The sequence below is a fragment of the Prionailurus viverrinus genome, chromosome X, assembly GCF_022837055.1.
Source record: "Prionailurus viverrinus isolate Anna chromosome X, UM_Priviv_1.0, whole genome shotgun sequence".
NCBI classification, from domain to species: Eukaryota; Metazoa; Chordata; class Mammalia; order Carnivora; family Felidae; genus Prionailurus; species Prionailurus viverrinus.
Genome location: NC_062579.1, coordinates 93,989,537 through 94,004,871, shown reverse-complemented (window position 1 = coordinate 94,004,871; position 15,335 = coordinate 93,989,537).

The window sequence follows — 15,335 nt, the reverse complement described above, 5'->3', positions numbered from 1 at the left end:
CGAAGGAGAGCTGAACCATGCTAACTCAACACTCACTGACATCCTAGATCTCCGGCAAGTTTGCTGCCCCCGGTCCCCAAACTGGTCCTTTGGCCCTCCTAGTGTGTCCCTGCCCTAATCCCCAAAACCTGTGAATGTCACCTGAGATGACAAAAAGTGCTTTGCAAATGTGATCAAGTAAAGGATCTCAAACTGGAGAGATTATCCTCAATTGCCTGTGTGGGCCAGTGTAACCACAAGGGTTTTAGAAGACAGATATGCAGGAGGAGCCAGAGACAGACAGAAGGTGATAAGAAGATGGAACTGGAGAGACTGAAGCTGTTGCCTACAGTGCTGGCTTTGACGCTGGAAGGAGGGACTGCAAGTCAAGGAATGTAAAGAATGCAGCTCTAGAAGCTGGAAAAGGTGGGGAGACAGACTCTCCCTAGAACCTCTGGAGGGAGCGCAGCCTCGTGGCCACCTTGCTTTCAGCCCAGTGACACCCATTTCTGACATCCGTCCTCCAGGTTTGTAATAAATTTGTGCTGTTTCAATCCACTAAGTTGTGGTATTTTGTCATAGCAGCAAGAGGAGACAGATCGCGCCAGGGGCAGTGGTCACACAGTGTTTACAGATTCTAGGGGTGACTATATTAAGTGGTCTCCTCATCTTTACCTCCACCTGGCTTCCTAACCAGATGCACCTGGAGTGACCAACCATCCCGGTGTATCCTGACCAGCTCTGGAAGCCCCGTGTTCCGTGAAACCCCTCAGTCCCTCGCAAACAGGGACCAAGGGGTCACTCCACACACTGTCAATTCTCCAAACTTTTACTAGTCTTGGTTATAGGGCCTCAGTCTCTAAGACGTCTTCTATTGTTTATGTTCTTAATTTGTTACCCATTTTTAGTTTCAATTTAGGCACCAAGTGGCTTCTCCTAGTACTTCCGGCACTGTTCCCGGCCTCCCCCTGAGTCACATTTCTCTTTGCTTCGCGTCCCGGATGGCGGCTGCCGCTGCTTCTCTGATGATACGTCCTCCAATCCCCACGCTGCCCGGTCTCAGTCTTGCTGTTGCGCGGTGTTGCCTTGGGCTTGAACAACCTTGTTTTGCTTTGGAACATGTCTGCAAAATTGTGTGACTCTTGCGTGGACTGGGGCGACGGAAACAACCTTGAATCACTGCCTTTTAAATGTCACATCCTGAGCCTGCCAGTGGGAGGCATGTTTAACTCTCACAAGTGGTGCCTCAGTTCAACATTACTCCTCCTCCTGAAAGGTTCCCACTTTAAGGGGATCTGACACACAGATACACAAACATACTCGGGAGAAATTATTCACATAACACAAGAGATTCTCAACTTTACAAAAGGTTTAACTTCATGGTTTACTTAAATAGCAAGTCCCCATAGTGGACTTTACATGATTTGATTTTTGAAAGGGAAATTCACAGTTTTCAAGGGCATTTATGGTGATAAACGCTATAAGCTCGCCTTAACTCTGTATGTTCTGTGGCTAATTGAATGTATGACATTTGAATTCATTTTATGGAGTTGATGCATCTCTGATCTTACAGAGTACTGGGTCCCAAGGAAAGAAGGGTTTTGTAGCTCGCTCACCTGTTCTTAGCCCCCTCCGAGAGGCATGTTACCAGCCAGTCATCCGCATGGACATGATGCTGGTTGGTAAGGCTTTGTGTCCCTCTTTTCTTCTCTGTGATGGGTCCCTTCCTCCCTTCCACTATTCCAGTGGCAGGACAGTTGATTTTGACTCTAGGATGTATCTTTGCCAGATGCTTTCAACAGTTCCAGACCAATATTCTCGGACTCATCCTCCATTCTCTTTATTGCCAGGCTAACCCTGACCTTTTCTTTCCATTCTGATAATTGGCCAACTGTCTTATTCTGAGAGCCAGTCCTTACTTTATATCTTGGCTCTGATTAATGTCTTGTTTCCTGTGCTTGAGACTGTGTCTTGTTAGCCTGCCCAACAGCCTCCTTCCCCTAGAACTGACCCCTATCTTGATTTTGTCATCACTACTGCCCCTCCTACCATATTGTGAAGACTCCCTGAATTCCATCTCGGTGTCTGGGTCCATCGCTAACATGTCAGTAGAAAGCCAGCTGCAAGGACTAGCTACATACCAGTGTTTCTTGAAGTTTTTCCCCCCATTTTCCATTGGAAAAAATCTGAGGACAAGAACTACATCTCACTCATGTCAATTTTTCAAGTACTCACCTCAAGGTTTTTTACATGCTCAGTGAGATTTGTTCAATAGGTGAGGAATTGGATAAATGATGAATGAATAAGTGAACTGATAAATGATATACTCCCTAAAAGCTGGTGATTGGTGGACACCAGCCTTTCAGGTGTTACATGACTTCTGGGATGTGACCCTGGCCCGTATGGACTCCTAATACTAATGTGCTCGCTAGGGTCCTTGGGAGATCTGGTTCATTCATTCCTTTTCTTCCCTGCGTACGATGTGTTGAGATATAGGGAAACAATTAGCACTGAAAGCCAATAGCAATAAAAGCTACAAAGCCTGTGAGAGTAAACCAGCAACAAAGCAACCAGCATCAGGCCCCTGTGAAAGAAATACTTAATGCACTAATACAGAATGTGATGTTAGATGTTGGCTGGTCCTACAATAGGAATTTGTGGCAGCTGTACAAACCAGAGGGCAGCCATCCATCTAAGGGAATTCACATATGCAATTTAGAACCATACTGTGTAAGGCAAGCAAAACATGTCTGAGGGCAGCATCTGGCTTTCAGGTCTACATTTTATGACTCTGAATTCTTCTTGGCTGATAATCGTGAGGGTGATAAGTGGCTAAGTTTCCAAATGGGGGTATTGTAGTAAGATAGCCATACTGCGGGTAGCTGAAAGGTGGAGAGAGGCTGTTAATATTCATTGGAAGAAAGACTCAGGAAAATATTCCCTGAGATGACTGGAGAGTTGTCAGGGGATTCTGGTGCTACTCTGGGGCCAGTCCGTGGAAACTTGTTTACTGCTGGGCTTCTGAGAATGGCTTATTAATGAATAATGTACTCTTCTCTCACTGGCTCTCACATGGGAGAGATTTAGGGAGCACTGGGCCTAACCAAGCAGGAGATAGCTTAAGCTATTTTCACAACTATTATTTTTAAGATCCATATAAATTCTTAGAGAATAGAATATTTGAGTTAGATATCAGCATTACTTTAAAATTTAGTGCAATATTTATTCTTCTAAGCAAATCATGATAAGATTAGCATTAATCTGATACAAATGTATTAAGTTATCCGATTCTCTGTCAATTTTGTTAGACCAAAATTTCCACCTTACTCTTTTTTAAACTTCGTTTTTAAAATGTTTATTTAGTTTTGAGAGAGCAAGAGAGCGAATGGGGAAGGGGCAGAGAGAGAGGAGGACAGAAGATCTGAAGTGGGCTCTGTGTTGACAGCAGAGAGCCCGATGTGGGGCTTGAACTTACAAACTGTGAGATCATGACCTGAGCTGAAGTTGGACACCTAACCTACTGAGCCACCGAGGCGCCCTTCCAGCTTATTCTTTAGTATGCTCTCTTTGACTAAATGTGTGGCTACCCTCTCAGCCCCACCCTCACAATACACTTGTTAAATCATTTCTATTGTGAAAACCCTTGGATGTGTTTTGTAGTTACAGTAGTTTAAGGAATATGAATATAGAAGAAACCAGGACAGGAGATTGTCAGAATTTGAAAATGGGGCTGGCCGGGAGAGACTTAGATGTTGAGCATTGCCAACAGATACCACAAATTAATGTACAAATGGGATCAGTCCATAAAGGCCCACTTAAGCCATGGGGTGACAGGCAACGTGCGCAGTCTTAGGGGGTCTGGCAATATGAATGGTTGGGTGTATCAGTTCTGAGACATAGTCCTCTGCTATCTTGAAGCATTTGTAAATCCACAGAGCTATTCTGCTGGTGATCAGGTAGCCAAAGGCCTGTAGGTCAAAAGCAGAAGTATTGGGGTCATGAGATATTTTTCATAGATGATTTTGTACTGTATATATTTTAGGTAATACTATAGTCAACCCAGAATGAAAACCTGGCTCTCAAATAGCCTATCTGTCCTATAAGACAGTTATTCCAAAATGGACCTGGGACAGCTTTATATGCAGATGTAAATTGGCTACTGCTGATATCTTCCCAGAAATGAAGGAAGTTTACCAGATTTAGGCAGTGACGTTGAGTGAACTTCTTATAGGCATTCCAGAACATAACTCTTGGAAATTATCCAGTTGTCATGGCATCTTGCCATTGATTGTGAAGGAATGGCAGGCATTGAAAACTCCTGTACATTTTAAGTTTTCAGGGGAATAGAAATAAACTTACATATTACAGAATCCAAATAACATACTTAGGTTTTATTTTTCCACTGAATTCAACTGCCTTAATTTTTTTTACTTTGTTCAGTCACATTGGTTTGATTTGCTATATCTTTGTACAAGTATGGAAGGGAAAAAAGAACCTTCACATTTATTGAGCATTTACAAAGGGCTGAGCATTCTACGATTTACCTACATCATTGTAGGTCACCTAATCAGGCAGAAATTGTTATCTTCATTTTAGAAATAAGGCAACTGAGTCTTAGAGAGGTTAAGTAGCTTGTCTAAAGTCACATAGCTAGTAAAGGGCAGAGCCAGGATTGAATCTCGAGTATTATCTGTCTCCAAAGTCCACGTTCTTTTTGTCATAAGCTGTGTCCTTGAGCAGACTTTATGTTCAGACAGTTTGAGTCCCATTCAGTGACAACAGAAGTGCAACTTATTTTGTAAGAGGGCACTATGCGTGCGGTAGACATGATAAATTTTGGTACGTTAGTAAAAAGTTGAATACTTTAAAATACAGTGGTTTAACAGGAAGACTTGGATTTGACTTCTTTTGTACAAAACCACAAATAAAAGAAAACCTTTCTGAATTTTAGTGTGAGATTTCACCTCCTGGATTTTAATTACTGTATTTTTCATTACCCGATGGTGCTTCTGTATTTTAATAATCATCAGCTTTCAGTAACTAATACCAGTGTGTATCAGTAATAAGCTTTGCTTTATGAATGAATTAATGAATGTATCGGCCATCTTTACCCCAAAGGAAATGTTAATGACGTTTCCTGAAACCCAATGAGTCTACTGAGTCTCCGAAATGTAAAATTTTAAATCTGCGATTTTAATCTGGAGATTGTGCATTTTACTTCACTCTGGGGGGAACCCCAATGTTGCTTTGTTGTTATTTTCTTAGTTGTTTCTTTTGAATCACACGATTCAAGTAATGCTTTGGAAAATATGAGAAGCTAAATGCCACATTTACAATTGTTTTTGAAAGGTCTAACCTTTATTAAAGTAACTGGGTAAATACAATTCAAAAGGGTTTACTTCTCTTGTAAATTAAATGGTATGTTTGTAGACTGAAAGGTCAATTTTTCAGCAGAGTCTGGTTTTTAAAAACTATCACTTTTTGCCTACAATAAATCAAGAAAGCTAATTTGTTTTACATGTATGATACATAAGCAATAATGCTGTTCGTCTGATTTCAGGCTCAGTTACCTGTGGCACAAAAGCACTTTTTTTGTGATGAAGTGTAAATGTTGGCTTCTGAAGACAGATGTAAGAGAACTTTGGACTGAAGTATTTGGCTTCTTACACTCAAGAAGTGAATTTATCTTTGGATATATGTAACCCAATCATGTTCTACGTGTCGCTTTGGGTCTATTGAGTCATTTCATACCACGCCACAGAAAATATTATTTTTCCTCTTTTCATTAGAGACAAAAATCATCTTTTCCTTTTCATTATCCAAAAACTCTTTAAAAATTATAACCCACTTAAAAAATGCACACACACACACACACACACACACACACACACAACGTCAGAGTCCTCCTTCAGGCTTTGTTTTTGGATATTTGTTTTGGGTCTGGAGTCAGTCTTGAAATCCTGTTAATTTAAAGAAGAGATGCATGAGGGAAATCCTGCTTTGAGACCGCTGGCTTTGAACAGAGCCTGCCCAGAGCAAATTTAATTGATAGATGGAGTCTTGGGCCTGATTCATTCCTTGGGTTTGAAGGGCTTTGGTTGGTTTTACACAAATGAACAGGTAGCCATCTATAAAATGATGGAACTACGTGAATAATAATGGCAAATACTAAATGTTAAGTAAATGCTAAATTCAAAGAATAATAAATGCTTGTTCCAACAAGAGTATTTGAGCAATTGTTTCTCTTAATATGCTTGATTTTTTTTGTCTGTGTAGGGAGTTCAGCTTAGTTCAACACGTTAATTAAGCACTTACGTGATAGGCTTTGTGCTCAGGAGTGGAAATTCAGAGAATATGAATATGGCACCAGCTGTACCTTCCTTTTTCCTTTCTTCTTAATTCCATTTTTTTTTTTGGCCACAGAAGCTCGCCCTTCCTTCCTTCCTTCCTTCCTTCCTTCCTTCCTTCCTTCCTTCCTTTGTTCCTTCCTTTCCTCCTTCCCTCCTTCCCTTCTCCTTCCTGCCTTCCTTCCTTCCCTCCTTCCTTTCTTCTTTCCTTCCTTCCTTCCCTCCCTTCCTCCCTTCCTCCCTCCCCCACCTTCCCTCTTTCCTTCCATCCCTCCCTCCCTTTTCTTTCATTCTGAAGTCAGCAAAATGTGTGAAAACTTCTGTTCTAGAATCTTAGATTGAGGGATCGTTGACTTTTTTTTTTTTTTTTTTTGCTTTTGTTTTTGATACTCACCAGCTTGCCTCGGGGACAAAGTATGTGGCAAGTTGTTATCCTGGTTTTATGGATAACTACAAGTCAGGGATATGACAAATCATTTTACCTCTCTGAATTTGTATTAGATTAGCTTCTTATTTTTTACAGTCCCTCCCGCCCCCCGCCTTAGTGGCTCAAGATGTTCTGCTTAGGCTCCTCGTAATTTAACCTAACAATATGTTTGTCACAACAGCACTGGATTTAATTTAATTCAACCAATATTGTCATTTTACAAAAGCACTCTGCTTGGCCCTGTGGGGGCTACAACAAATAAGATCCAGTCCTGTCCTTGGGGCTTTCCCAGTTTTGCCTGGGGGGAAGATAATTATGCAAGTAATTATAATAAGGCAGGATATGAGAAAAGCTATAACAGGCATGAACAAAATGCTATAGTGACTTGAAGGAGGGAGAAAGCACATGTAACCGGAAACATCTGAAAAGGTTTCCTGGAGGTTGTAGCGTTTGAGATGGCCTTTGGAGAATAGGTATGATTTAATAAGCAGGATGCACAGAAGTTCCAAGCAAAAGGAGCGAGAGCAAAAACGTGGGATGGAAACACACAGGGAATATCTGTCTGCAATTCAGGGTTCCTGTTGGGGCTGGTGGGAGATAAGACTTGGAAGAGAATCTGGAATCCTATTGAGGAGGGATTGAGCCTGTTGAGCTGAGGCATTTCTACTTCATTCTGTGGGCAGTGTTGGGATGGCAGTAAAGATTTAAAGACATCCATACATAGATTTATTGGTTTATTATTTATTTATAACAGGGAGTGACGTGATCTTGCAGAGGGAACGATCTAGCAGTAGGCTGGACTGAAAGGGGAAAGCCAATTTGAAATCATGAATAAAATCTTTTCCCTTCTGATTACAGCAGCAGAACAAGCCCATTATAGAAACTCCAACATAAAGAGAAGCACAAAGAAAAAAAATTACCTGTGATTTCATCATTTACCCATTATTTACATTTTAATGTATCTGTTGCACACTCAGTTATTAATGGCATTGTAGATCATCTCCTTCTGCTTCTTCATATACCAGGAGTGGTTATCAGGCCATTCAACTGAATCAGGAACTCTGTTTTAAAAAGGGAAATTGTGTTACTTTTAAGAACAAAAGGTAAGTTTACAATGTCATCAAGTAGAGGTCCTGCTAAGTCAACTCTAATAAGTATAAGAATTATTTGTAGGGGCGCCTGGGTGGCTCAGTCGGTTGAGTGTCCGACTTCGGCTCAGGTCATGATCTCACGGTCCGTGAGTTCGAGCCCCGCGTCGGGCTCTGTGCTGGCTGCTCAGATCCAGGAGCCTGTTTCAGATTCTGTGTCTCCCTCTCTCTGACCCTCCCCCGTTCATGCTCTGTCTCTCTCTGTCTCAAAAATAAATTAAAAAAAAAGAATTATTTGTAATTAGGATGCCAATTTTTTGATTAGTTAGTACTGCTATGGGGTGCACTTTTTGTAAGTCAGTTCAACATGCTACTCTGTCATATTTCTTCCATTGTTAGCTCACTGATATTTAAAAAAAATAGCATAATGTTAATACGTAACTTTACTCCTGTCCAGCTTTTCAAAAACTCCAAGTTAGTGTGTTCTAGATCAAATGTGATTTTCAGTAAGTTTATTTAGGAAGAGAATTTTTCATCCCCCACTATATATTTTTTTCTTTTTAATGATCATTGAATGGATCTTTTTCTGGTCAGTATTCCTTGATAATGTTTCGGTTATTTGGAGGGATTGTTTTGATATTTGAACTGGATTTTAAAACACCTGACACATTGACACATTTTTTAATAAGAATTTTTATTTTATTTTACTTTTTTAACGTTTATTTATTATTGAGAGACAGAGAGAGACAGACCGTGAGCAGGGGAGGGACAGAGAGGGGGAGACACAGAATCCAAAACATGCTCCAGGCTCTGAGCTGTCAGCACAGAGCCCTACACGGGGCTTGAACTCACAAATCGCGAGATCATGACCCTGAGCTGAAGTCGGGCGCTTAACTGACTGAGCCACCCAGGCGCCCCGACACATTTTTGTTTTAAGGTGTACATATTTATCAGAAAAATGTAGCTGTTAAGGGATCCGAGAACATTCGGTATTAGGAAATCCTGCTTTTTTTTTTTTTTAAATGAGATTTGGTTTTTGATGTTTTATTATTTAATCAAAGGATTAAAAAATCACTTCGCCATCTCTCTTTTCATCATTAATCCCTTAAATTCAGTTGAGTGCCCTTCCCGCTCTGGGTCATGGTAATGCCTCCGTCGTGTAAACCTATGTTCTATCTGTCACGAACTTTCCATTAATGCGATGCTTCAGCGCTGCTTACTCAGTTCGGCTTGTAGGCAGCCTTCCCTGGATTTCCATCTGCTTTATAGCCCTGTATTTCATAACCAGGATGTGACTCCACCAGGCTCTTGTGGATGATACTATAAACTGTGTTGTAATGGCTCGTAGGATTAGATAGAGGCTATTATACATCTAGCCTGGAGTGCTAATGTCTAAAATTAGGCATGGATTTTGTAAACTGTAATGAAATGGAAAGAAATGACTTTCAGATGTATTTTGGCCCTGTGCTATGCAATCACAACCCTAATGTAGCAGGGAACCGTGTCCTTCTCCCCCTTGTGATTAAATGCTCTACCCTTCCTTAACTAGACTATTGAATTGTGTGTGTAAATCTCAGTGTCCCTTAAGTATTATTAATGCCATAAAGCTGGGATGCTCTAATTACCAATATTTCTCCCTTCTTGAATTGTTTGCTCTTTCTGGGCTGTCTCTGTGACTTCAGTACATTAGTGGCTGACCCAATCTCAGACCTATGGCCTTTCCCCCCTCATACAGCGTGTTTTGTTTAAAGAGGTGGTAAGAATGCATTTACAACACTTCCCTTAAACGACAGGGTTGAGAAAATGGAGTCCTTTCTGTTTAAAGGGTCTCTGAAAGAGAAGAGTCTGTAAATCATTTTGCAGGATAACCCTTTATCCTGGATTTAAAGAAAGCACAAACTTGCCTGAACATAGAAATGTATGAACATAGAAAGCATATCAATTAGTGATTGATTTACTACATCACAAGAGGAACTTTCATTTAGTAAAAAGATGTACCATGAGGTTCCTAAAATGGAGGGCACTTCTTAGGGCATGTAAGGTTTTGACAGATGATTGCCTGTTTGGCAATCACTGTGGATATGTGCAAAGAGAACATGGAAGGGAAGAATTACTGCCTGTGGAAGATTTACCCCCACAAGCCACCTTGTTTCTAAAATTAGTGGATAAGCTGATGGGAAAAATAAGGGTCATTAAATTTGTTTCTGGAGCACTTACTATGTTCCGGGCACTTTATACACGTTATGTCATCTAACTATCACATCAACTCTACGAACTGTAAACCAGCTTTACAGACGGACAGACCAAAGCTTGCTTAGTGTTATATAGCAAGTCATTTTTGTCTCCAGGGATTGTAATCTTTATACATTATAAACTAGGCATTTATTTTTTTATTTTTATTTTTTGAATGATTTATTTTTGAGACCATGTAAGTGGGGGAGGGGCAGAGAGAGGGTGGGGGCAGAGGATCCGAAGTGGGCTCTGTGCTGACAGCAGTGAGCTCAATATGGGGCTCAAACTCATGAACTGCGAGATTATGACCTGAGCTGAAGTCTGATGCTCAACCGACTGAGCCACCCAGGTATCCTGCTAGTGGAATTTAGAAAACGTTCATGTGTGTGCACTTTTCCCAGACTCAAAATTAGTATATTTAGTAAAGGACACATGTATGGATAAATCTGGTTTTAAATCTCTGAACATCATTCAGTAAACAGCCCGAGATTCTTTCTCTTATTCATTCTGTATGGTCTCTGAGAACTTCCTTTGATAGGAAGGTACATCTGCTATGCCAGTGATCTTAAAAAAGCATTTTGAAGCCAAACAGAGGAGGTTTCCAAATTTGCCTCTGATTGGAATGATCTGGATTGCATCTCCCTTCCATTAGAGTGACTGTATCATGTATAATGTCAGATTTTGAGGTTTTTAGACAAGTCCAATTAAGCTGCATTTCTTAAGACAGTGTGGTACAGTAAAAGGAACATGGACATTGGAGTTCCACAAGACGGGGTTCTAATTCCTCTTTTCCTAGTTGTTGGTGGCAAAAACTCGGTGAAATCACTTAACCTCTCTGGGCTTCAGTTTCCTCATCTGTTTGCCATTTTCTATTTTAAAAGGGGCGTCAGCTCTCCTCCCTCTCTGCTTTCATTCCCAGTCACAGAAGAGTTTCAGTCAATCATACCCCTAATCACATGGATGGGTTCTTTTTGTTGTAACAGACAGTATTGTATTCGTTTCAGGTGTACAATGTAGTGATTCAACAGTTCTGGACATCACCCGGTGCTCATCACAAGTGCCCTTCTTAATCCCCATCACCTGTTTCACCCAACCCCCACCCACTTCCCCTCTGGTAGCCATCAGTTTGTTCCCTATAATTAAGAGCGTGTTTCTTGGGGCCCCTGAGTGGCTCAGTTGCTTGGGCATCCGACTTCGGCTCAGGGCATGATCTCACGGTTTGTGAGTTCAAGTCCCACATCGGGCTCTGTGCTGACAGCTCGGAGCCTGGAGCCCGCTTTGGATTCTGTGTCTCTCTCTGTCTGCCCCTCCACCGCTTGCACTCTGTCTCTCTCATTGTCTCAAAAATAAGTAAACATTTAAAAAAAAAAGTCTGTTTCTTGATTTGTCTCTCTCTCACTCGCTTTCCCCTTTGCTCATTTGTTTAGTTTCTTAAATTCCACATATGAGTGAAATCATATGGTATTTGTCTTTACCTGACTTATTTCACTTAGCATCATATCTAGCTCCATCTATCATTGCAAATAGCAAGATTTCATTCGTTTTTATGGCTCACTAATATTCCACTATATATACAATCTTCATTATCTATTCATCTATCTTCATTATCTGGTCATCTACATTATCTTCATTATCCATTCATCTACCAATGGACACTTGGGCTGCTCCATAATTTGGCTATTGTAGATACTGCTGCTATAAACATAAGGGGGCATGTATCCCTTTGAATTAGTTACTGTTTTTGTATTCTTTGGGCAAATACCCACTAGCGGACCATCGGGTAGTTCTATTTTTAATGTTTTGAGTAAACTCATACTGTTTTCCAGAGTGGCTGCACCAGTTTGAATTCCCACCAGCAGTGCGGGAGGGTTCTTTTTTCTCCACATCCTCGCCAACATTTGTTCTTTCTTGTGTTGTTGAGGTTAGCCATTCTTTTTTTTTTTTTTCAGTATATGAAGTTTATTGTCAAATTGGTTTCCATACAACACCCAGTGCTCATCCCAAAAGGTGCCCTCCTCAATACCCATCACCCACCCTCCCCTCCCTCCCACCACCCATCAACCCTCAGTTTGTTCTCAGTTTTTAAGAGTCTCTTAGGCTTTGGCTCTCGAGGTTAGCCATTCTGACCAGGTGTGAGGTGATACCTCGTTGTAGTTTTGATTTGCATTTCCCTGATGGTAAGTGATGATGAACATATTTTCATGTGTCTGTTGGCCATTTGGAAGTTTTCAATGTAGAAATATCTGTTCATGTCTTCTGCCCATTTAAAAAAATTTTTTTAATGTTTATTCATTTTTGAAAGAGAGAGAGAGAGAGCATGAGTGGAGGAGGGGCAGAGAGAGAGATGGACACACAGAATCCAAAGCGGGCTCCAGACTCTGAGCTCTCAGCACAGACCCTGGTGCAGGGGTCTAACTCACTAACCATGAGATCATGATGAGCCACAGTTGGACGCTTAACCAACTGAGCCACTCAGGTGCCCCTGTCTTCTGCCCATTTTAAAATTAGATTATTTGTGGGTTTTTTTGGTGTTGGATTTTATAAGTTCTTTATACATTTTGAATAATAATATATCTGATCAGATATATCATTTGCAAATATCTTCCATTCTGTAGGTTGACTTTTAATTTTGTTGCTTGTTTTCTTCACCATGCAGAAGGTTTTTATTTTGATGTAGTCCTAATAGTTTATTTTTGCTTTTGTTTCCCTTGCCTCAAGGAGACATATCTAGAGAAAGTTGCTATGGCCAGTGTCAGAGAGGTTACTGCCTGTGTTCTCTTCCAGGATTTTTATGGTTTCAAGTCACATTTAGGTCTTTAATCTATTTTGAGTTTATTTTTGTGTATGGTATAAGAAAGTGGTCTAGTTTTTTTCTTTTGTATGTTGCTGTCCACGTTTCCCAATGCCATCTGTTGAAGAGATTGTCTTCTTCCCATGACAATTCTTTCCTGCTTTATTAAAGCTTAATTTACCATATAGTTGTGGGTTCATTTCTGGGTTTTCTATGCTGTTCCATTGACCTATGTCTCTATTTTTTGTGCCAGTACCATACTGTTTTGATTTCTACAACTTTGTAATATAACTTGAAGTCCAGAATTGTGATGCCTCCATTTTTGCTTTTCTTTTTCAAGACTGCTTTGGCTATTTGGGGTCTTTTGTGGCTCCATACAAATTTTAGGATTCTTTGTTCTAGTTCTGTGAAAAATGCTATTGGTATTTTGATAGGGACTGCATTAAGTGTGTAGATTGCTTTGTGTAGTATAGACATTTTAATAATACTGTTCTTCCAATCCATGAGCATGGAATGTGTTTCCATTTCTCTGTGTCATCTTTAATTTCTTTCATCAGTGTTTTATAGTTTTCAGAGTATAGGTCTTTCCCCTCTGTAGTTAGGTTTACTCCTCGGTATCTTATTATATTTGGTGCACTCGTAAATGTGATTATTTTCTTAATTTCTCTTTCTGCTGCTTCATTATTGGTGTATAGATATGCAACATGTTTCTGTACATTGATTTTGCATCCTGTGACTGTACTGAGTTCATTTATCAGTTTTGGCAGCTTTTTGGTGGAGTCACTCAGGTTTTCTATATATAGGATCATGTCATCCACAAATAGTGACAGTTTTGCTTCTTCCTTACTGATTTGGATGCCTTTTATTTCTTTTGGTCTGACTGCTGTGCCTAGGACTTCCAGTCCTATATTGAATAGAAGTGGTGAGAGTGGGCACCCTTGTCTTGTTCCTGACCTTAGGGGACAAGCTCTCATTTTCTCCCCATTGAGGATGATGTTAGCTGTGGGTTTTTCATATATGGTCTGGATATATTGAGGTATGCTCCCTGTAAAACTATTTTGTTGAGGATTTTTTCACGAATGGATGTTGTACTTTGTCAAATCCTTTTCCTGCATCTATTGAATATATATATTCATATGTTTCTTATCCTTTCTGTTATTGATGTGATGTATCATGTTGATTGATTTGTGAATATTGAACCACCCTTGCAACCCAGGAATAAATCCCACTTGATTGTGGTAAATGATTTTTAAGGTCTTGTTGGATTGTGTTTGCTAGTATTTCGTTAAGGATTTTTGCATTTATGTTCACCAGGAATATTGGTCTGTAGTTCTCTTTTTAGATGTTGTCTTTATCTGGTTTATCTGGATATCACAATCATATAGGCCTCATAGAATGAATTTAGAAGTTTTCTTTCCTTCTCCTTTTTTTTGGGGAGAAGAAATCTGAGAAACATAGGTATTAACTCTTCTTTAAATGTTTTTTAGACTTTGTTAAGCCATCTGGTCCTGGGCTTTTGTTTATTGGGAGTTTTTTGATTACTGATTCAATTTCTATTCTGGTTATCAGTCTGTTCAAATTTTCTATTTCTTCCTGTTTCAGTTTTGGTAGTTTATGTGTTTCTAGCAATTTATCCATTTCTTCCAGGTTGTCCAGTTTGTTGGCATATAGTTTTTCATAATATTCTCTTATAATTATTTGTATTTCTGTGGTGTTGATTATTTCTCCTCTCTCATTTGTGATTTTATTTGAGTCCTTTCTCTTTTTTCCTGACAAGTTTGGCTGGAGGTTTATAAATTTTATTGATTTTTTTTCAAAGAACCACCTCTTGTTTTTATTGATCTGTTCCATTGTGTTTTTAGTTTTTATACCATTTATTTAAGCTCTAATATTTATTATTTTCCTCCTTCTGCTGGCTTTAGGCTTCATTTGTTCTTTTTCTAGCTCCTTTAGGTGTAAGGGTAGTTGTTTATTTGAGATTTTTCTTGCTTCTTGAGATAGGCCTATATTACTATAAACTTCCCTCTTAGGACTGCTTTGCTGCATCCCGCAGGTTTTGGACTGTTGTTTTTTCATTTTAATTTGTTTCCATGTACTTTTTAATATCTTCTATTTCCTGGTTTACCCATTCATTGTTTAGTAGCATGTTATTTAACTTCCATGTATTTGTGGTCTTTCCAGATTTTTTCTTGTGGTTGACTTCTAGCTCCATAGCATTGTGGTCAGAAAAGTTCATGGTATGATTTCGACATTCTTGAATTTGTTGAGGTTCTGTGGGCTAATATGTGATCCATTCCAGAGAGTGTTCCGTGTACATGTGAAAAGAATGTATATTCTGCTATTTTAGTAGGGAATATTCTTAATAGATCTGTTAAATCCATCTGTTCCAGTGTGGCATTCAAAGCTTTGTTGATGTCCTGTTTAGCTGACTTGTCCATTGATGTAAGTGGGGTGTTAAAGTCATCTATTAT